Source organism: Anopheles moucheti, assembly GCF_943734755.1.
Source record: "Anopheles moucheti chromosome X unlocalized genomic scaffold, idAnoMoucSN_F20_07 X_unloc_4, whole genome shotgun sequence".
NCBI classification, from domain to species: domain Eukaryota; kingdom Metazoa; phylum Arthropoda; class Insecta; order Diptera; family Culicidae; genus Anopheles; species Anopheles moucheti.
The window spans coordinates 617,501-625,000 of record NW_026453548.1 but is presented as its reverse complement, the minus strand read 5'-3'; the positions used below and the strand labels follow the sequence as shown (position 1 = coordinate 625,000).

Below are 7,500 nucleotides of genomic sequence, written 5' to 3'. Positions count from 1 at the left end.
TTCGTGTGCTTCCATAGGTTTGGTCCGTGTTTTTGAGTACTCTTGTCCATGATTTTCGTGTGCTTCTAGAGGTTTGGTCCGATTTTCAGTACTCTTGTCCATGACTTTCGTTTGCTTCGATTCGTTCACTCTATTACTCTTGTCTGTGGTTTTCGTTTGCTTCGATTCGTTCACTCTATTACTCTTGTCTTTGGTTTTCGTTTGCTTCGATTCGTTCACTCCATTACTCTTGTCTGTGGTTTTCGTTTGCTTCGATTCGTTCAGTCCATTACCCTTGTTTGCGGTTTTCGTTTGCTTCGATTCGTTCAGTCCATTACTCTTGTATGTGATTTTCGTTTGCTTCGAGTCGTTCAGTCCATTACCCTTGTCTATGATTTTCGTTTGCTTCGAGTCGTTCAGTCCAATACTTACCCTTGTCTATGATTTTCGCTCTAGCCCAGTCGCCCTGCGCTCTGGAAATCACATTCCAACTCTATCACCGATAGCGCTCACACCTTGGAAACCACATTTCACCCGGGGAACCTTAGGGTGGATTTTGAGCCTTTCGGGATTGCGAAACCATCATTTAACACTCTAAACTTAATTTCCGCAATCCCAGACGCACTTTCCATATGGTCTCCAAAAATGCGTGTGAGCTGACCTGGTCCCTTATAATAGGCAATGAACACGATTTTGGCAAAATATTTTTTTCAAAATTTTTTGACTCACCGGGTAAAATCGAATTTACTTGGGAAAAATGTTCTAGCAGGGGCCCTCCCATACAAATTTTTTTCTTCTCAAAAATGATTTTCGTTTCACTTTTCATACTCAGGGGAGTCTAAAATTGATGTTTTGAGTCACCGAGAAAAAAAAATTTTTTTGACCCGAGCTTGTGTCGGCGACCCAAAATCGACGCACTTGGGAAATATGTTCTAGCAGGGGCCCTCCCATACAAAAATTTTTTCTTCTCAAAAATGATTTTCGTTTCACTTTTCATACTCAGGGGAGTCTAAAATTGATGTTTTGAGTCACCGTGAAAAAAAAATTTTTTTGACCCGAGCTTGTGTCGGCGACCCAAAATCGACGCACTTGGGAAAAATGTTCTAGCAGGGGCCCTCCCATACAAAAATTTTTTCTTCTCAAAAATGATTTTCGTTTCACTTTTCATACTCAGGGGAGTCTAAAATTGATGTTTTGAGTCACCGAGAAAAAAAAATTTTTTTGACCCGAGCTTGTGTCGGCGACCCAAAATCGACGCACTTGGGAAATATGTTCTAGCAGGGGCCCTCCCATACAAAAATTTTTTCTTCTCAAAAATGATTTTCGTTTCACTTTTCATACTCAGGGGAGTCTAAAATTGATGTTTTGAGTCACCGTGAAAAAAAAATTTTTTTGACCCGAGCTTGTGTCGGCGACCCAAAATCGACGCACTTGGGAAAAATGTTCTAGCAGGGGCCCTCCCATACAAAAATTTTTTCTTCTCAAAAATGATTTTCGTTTCACTTTTCATACTCAGGGGAGTCTAAAATTGATGTTTTGAGTCACCGAGAAAAAAAAATTTTTTTGACCCGAGCTTGTGTCGGCGACCCAAAATCGACGCACTTGGGAAATATGTTCTAGCAGGGGCCCTCCCATACAAAAATTTTTTCTTCTCAAAAATGATTTTCGTTTCACTTTTCATACTCAGGGGAGTCTAAAATTGATGTTTTGAGTCACCGAGAAAAAAAAAATTTTTTGACCCGAGCTTGTGTCGGCGACCCAAAATCGACGCACTTGGGAAAAATGTTCTAGCAGGGGCCCTCCCATACAAAAATTTTTTCTTCTCAAAAATGATTTTCGTTTCACTTTTCATACTCAGGGGAGTCTAAAATTGATGTTTTGAGTCACCGAGAAAAAAAAAATTTTTTGACCCGAGCTTGTGTCGGCGACCCAAAATCGACGCACTTGGGAAAAATGTTCTAGCAGGGGCCCTCCCATACAAAAATTTTTTCTTCTCAAAAATGATTTTCGTTTCACTTTTCATACTCAGGGGAGTCTAAAATTGATGTTTTGAGTCACCGAGAAAAAAAAATTTTTTTGACCCGAGCTTGTGTCGGCGACCCAAAAATCGACGCACTTGGGAAAAATGTTCTAGCAGGGGCCCTCCCATACAAAAATTTTTTCATCTCAAAAATGATTTTCGTTTCACTTTTCATACTCAGGGGAGTCTAAAATTGATGTTTTGAGTCACCGTGAAAAAAAAATTTTTTTGACCCGAGCTTGTGTCGGCGACCCAAAATCGACGCACTTGGGAGAAATGTTCTAGCAGGGGCCCTCCCATACAAAAATTTTTTCTTCTCAAAAATGATTTTCGTTTCACTTTTCATACTCAGGGGAGTCTAAAATTGATGTTTTGAGTCACCGTGAAAAAAAAATTTTTTTGACCCGAGCTTGTGTCGGCGACCCAAAATCGACGCACTTGGGAAAAATGTTCTAGCAGGGGCCCTCTCATACAGAAATTTTTTTTTGACTCACCGGGTAAAATGGTCGCACTTGGGAAAAATGTTCTACCAGGGGCCCTCCCATACAAAAATTTTTTCTTCTCAAAAATGATTTTCGTTTCACTTTTCATACTCAGGGGAGTCTAAAATTGATGTTTTGAGTCACCGAGAAAAAAAAAATTTTTTGACCCGAGCTTGTGTCGGCGACCCAAAATCGACGCACTTGGGAAAAATGTTCTAGCAGGGGCCCTCCCATACAAAAATTTTTTCTTCTCAAAAATGATTTTCGTTTCACTTTTCATACTCAGGGGAGTCTAAAATTGATGTTTTGAGTCACCGAGAAAAAAAAAATTTTTTGACCCGAGCTTGTGTCGGCGACCCAAAATCGACGCACTTGGGAAAAATGTTCTAGCAGGGGCCCTCCCATACAAAAATTTTTTCTTCTCAAAAATGATTTTCGTTTCACTTTTCATACTCAGGGGAGTCTAAAATTGATGTTTTGAGTCACCGAGAAAAAAAAAATTTTTTGACCCGAGCTTGTGTCGGCGACCCAAAATCGACGCACTTGGGAAAAATGTTCTAGCAGGGGCCCTCCCATACAAAAATTTTTTCTTCTCAAAAATGATTTTCGTTTCACTTTTCATACTCAGGGGAGTCTAAAATTGATGTTTTGAGTCACCGAGAAAAAAAAAATTTTTTGACCCGAGCTTGTGTCGGCGACCCAAAATCGACGCACTTGGGAAAAATGTTCTAGCAGGGGCCCTCCCATACAAAAATTTTTTCTTCTCAAAAATGATTTTCGTTTCACTTTTCATACTCAGGGGAGTCTAAAATTGATGTTTTGAGTCACCGAGAAAAAAAAATTTTTTTGACCCGAGCTTGTGTCGGCGACCCAAAAATCGACGCACTTGGGAAAAATGTTCTAGCAGGGGCCCTCCCATACAAAAATTTTTTCATCTCAAAAATGATTTTCGTTTCACTTTTCATACTCAGGGGAGTCTAAAATTGATGTTTTGAGTCACCGTGAAAAAAAAATTTTTTTGACCCGAGCTTGTGTCGGCGACCCAAAATCGACGCACTTGGGAGAAATGTTCTAGCAGGGGCCCTCCCATACAAAAATTTTTTCTTCTCAAAAATGATTTTCGTTTCACTTTTCATACTCAGGGGAGTCTAAAATTGATGTTTTGAGTCACCGTGAAAAAAAAATTTTTTTGACCCGAGCTTGTGTCGGCGACCCAAAATCGACGCACTTGGGAAAAATGTTCTAGCAGGGGCCCTCCCATACAAAAATTTTTTTTTGACTCACCGGGTAAAATGGTCGCACTTGGGAAAAATGTTCTAGCAGGGGCCCTCCCATACAAAAATTTTTTCATCTCAAAAATGATTTTCGTTTCACTTTTCATACTCAGGGGAGTCTAAAATTGATGTTTTGAGTCACCGTGAAAAAAAAATTTTTTTGACCCGAGCTTGTGTCGGCGACCCAAAATCGACGCACTTGGGAAAAATGTTCTAGCAGGGGCCCTCTCATACAGAAATTTTTTTTTGACTCACCGGGTAAAATGGTCGCACTTGGGAAAAATGTTCTACCAGGGGCCCTCCCATACAAAAATTTTTTCTTCTCAAAAATGATTTTCGTTTCACTTTTCATACTCAGGGGAGTCTAAAATTGATGTTTTGAGTCACCGAGAAAAAAAAAATTTTTTGACCCGAGCTTGTGTCGGCGACCCAAAATCGACGCACTTGGGAAAAATGTTCTAGCAGGGGCCCTCCCATACAAAAATTTTTTCTTCTCAAAAATGATTTTCGTTTCACTTTTCATACTCAGGGGAGTCTAAAATTGATGTTTTGAGTCACCGAGAAAAAAAAAATTTTTTGACCCGAGCTTGTGTCGGCGACCCAAAATCGACGCACTTGGGAAAAATGTTCTAGCAGGGGCCCTCCCATACAAAAATTTTTTCTTCTCAAAAATGATTTTCGTTTCACTTTTCATACTCAGGGGAGTCTAAAATTGATGTTTTGAGTCACCGAGAAAAAAAAAATTTTTTGACCCGAGCTTGTGTCGGCGACCCAAAATCGACGCACTTGGGAAAAATGTTCTAGCAGGGGCCCTCCCATACAAAAATTTTTTCTTCTCAAAAATGATTTTCGTTTCACTTTTCATACTCAGGGGAGTCTAAAATTGATGTTTTGAGTCACCGAGAAAAAAAAATTTTTTTGACCCGAGCTTGTGTCGGCGACCCAAAAATCGACGCACTTGGGAAAAATGTTCTAGCAGGGGCCCTCCCATACAAAAATTTTTTCATCTCAAAAATGATTTTCGTTTCACTTTTCATACTCAGGGGAGTCTAAAATTGATGTTTTGAGTCACCGTGAAAAAAAAATTTTTTTGACCCGAGCTTGTGTCGGCGACCCAAAATCGACGCACTTGGGAGAAATGTTCTAGCAGGGGCCCTCCCATACAAAAATTTTTTCTTCTCAAAAATGATTTTCGTTTCACTTTTCATACTCAGGGGAGTCTAAAATTGATGTTTTGAGTCACCGTGAAAAAAAAATTTTTTTGACCCGAGCTTGTGTCGGCGACCCAAAATCGACGCACTTGGGAAAAATGTTCTAGCAGGGGCCCTCCCATACAAAAATTTTTTTTTGACTCACCGGGTAAAATGGTCGCACTTGGGAAAAATGTTCTAGCAGGGGCCCTCCCATACAAAAATTTTTTCATCTCAAAAATGATTTTCGTTTCACTTTTCATACTCAGGGGAGTCTAAAATTGATGTTTTGAGTCACCGTGAAAAAAAAATTTTTTTGACCCGAGCTTGTGTCGGCGACCCAAAATCGACGCACTTGGGAAAAATGTTCTAGCAGGGGCCCTCTCATACAGAAATTTTTTTTTGACTCACCGGGTAAAATGGTCGCACTTGGGAAAAATGTTCTACCAGGGGCCCTCCCATACAAAAATTTTTTCTTCTCAAAAATGATTTTCGTTTCACTTTTCATACTCAGGGGAGTCTAAAATTGATGTTTTGAGTCACCGAGAAAAAAAAAATTTTTTGACCCGAGCTTGTGTCGGCGACCCAAAATCGACGCACTTGGGAAAAATGTTCTAGCAGGGGCCCTCCCATACAAAAATTTTTTCTTCTCAAAAATGATTTTCGTTTCACTTTTCATACTCAGGGGAGTCTAAAATTGATGTTTTGAGTCACCGAGAAAAAAAAAATTTTTTGACCCGAGCTTGTGTCGGCGACCCAAAATCGACGCACTTGGGAAAAATGTTCTAGCAGGGGCCCTCCCATACAAAAATTTTTTCTTCTCAAAAATGATTTTCGTTTCACTTTTCATACTCAGGGGAGTCTAAAATTGATGTTTTGAGTCACCGAGAAAAAAAAAATTTTTTGACCCGAGCTTGTGTCGGCGACCCAAAATCGACGCACTTGGGAAAAATGTTCTAGCAGGGGCCCTCCCATACAAAAATTTTTTCTTCTCAAAAATGATTTTCGTTTCACTTTTCATACTCAGGGGAGTCTAAAATTGATGTTTTGAGTCACCGTGAAAAAAAAATTTTTTTGACCCGAGCTTGTGTCGGCGACCCAAAATCGACGCACTTGGGAAAAATGTTCTAGCAGGGGCCCTCCCATACAAAAATTTTTTTTTGACTCACCGGGTAAAATGGTCGCACTTGGTAAAAATGTTCTAGCAGGGGCCCTCCCATATAAAAATTTTTTCTTCTCAAAAATGATTTTCGTTTCACTTTTCATACTCAGGGAAGTCTAATATTGAAGTTTTGAGTCACCGTGAAAAAAATTTTTTTTTGACTCATTGGGTAAAATGGTCGCACTTAGGAAAAATGTTCTAGCAGGGGCCCTCCCATACAAAAAATTTTTATTTCTCAAATCGATCCGTGGTTTCACTTTTCATACTCTAGGGCCCATTTGCTTCAACTTTAAAAAGAATTTTCGATGATGAAAAATTTTCACCTTCGACGTCCATCGACCACTCGACCCGAACTTGGTACTTTTGTATGGAGGTACCCAAGTGGTGACTTTCTCATACAAAAATTTTTATTTCTCAAATCGATCCGTGGTTTAACTTTTCATACTCTAGGGCCCATTTGCTTCAACTTTGGAAAAAATTTTCGATGATGAAAAATTTTCACCTTCGACGTCCATCGACCACTCGACCCGAACTTGGTACTTTTGTATGGAGGTACCCGAGTGGTGACTTTTTCATACCAAAATTTTTATTTCTCAAATCGATCCGTGGTTTCACTTTTCATACTCTAGGGCCCAATTGCTTCAACTTTGGAAAAAATTTTCGATGATGAAAAATTTTCACCTTCGACGTCCATCGACCACTCGACCCGAACTTGGTACTTTTGTATGGAGGTACCCGAGTGGTGACTTTTTCATACAAAAATTTTTTTGCGAATACGTGTTCGTTCGCGATCATTAAGGCCATGAACAACAAGTCCGCTGCGATAGAAATAGTGCATTGTAGTTACTCGACGAGAAAAAAAATCGGGACTTAGAAAAATTTTTGAAAGTCAAATCGTATTGACTTCCAACAACACCTGATAATAAACACACATTGCCTGTTGCACCACAGTTCGCATTTGACTTAACAAATCGCCTGTTGGTACGCACATCACCATCGACTTTACCAATCGCGTTTCGCACCGCTAATCCCACTTGGCGTGGAGCCACGCACATAATGTTGCGAGGAGAGTATTAATCGGGACTTAGCGTTTTAAGCTCGCGAACACTCCACTATGGGAGTGCACGCAAGCACCAACTGTACACACACAACACAACAATCACTCTCGCGAACACTCCATTCCCAAAGTGAACGCGAGCACCAGCAAGCATGGGTCGCCTGAGAGGATCGATGCGAACGCATCTCTACAACTCGCAGCTCCCAGCCTGTAGTCCCGTCGTTTGCGGGCGGTCGAAGGTGTCGAAACTAGTTGTATCCACGGTCGACGGAAACACAGCCACCAGGGTTCCCTGTGGTAAGGTACTTCCACGTGCAGCGTGCTCCCGCCCGTTGC

General features: G+C 40.5%; 1 pseudogene; it reads right to left on the bottom strand.

Moving 5' to 3' along the window:
• Window positions 1–7,302: 7,302 nt before the first annotated feature.
• LOC128308464 (uncharacterized) overlaps window positions 7,303–7,500 on the bottom strand; it is a 5,694-nt pseudogene continuing 5,496 nt past the window's right edge.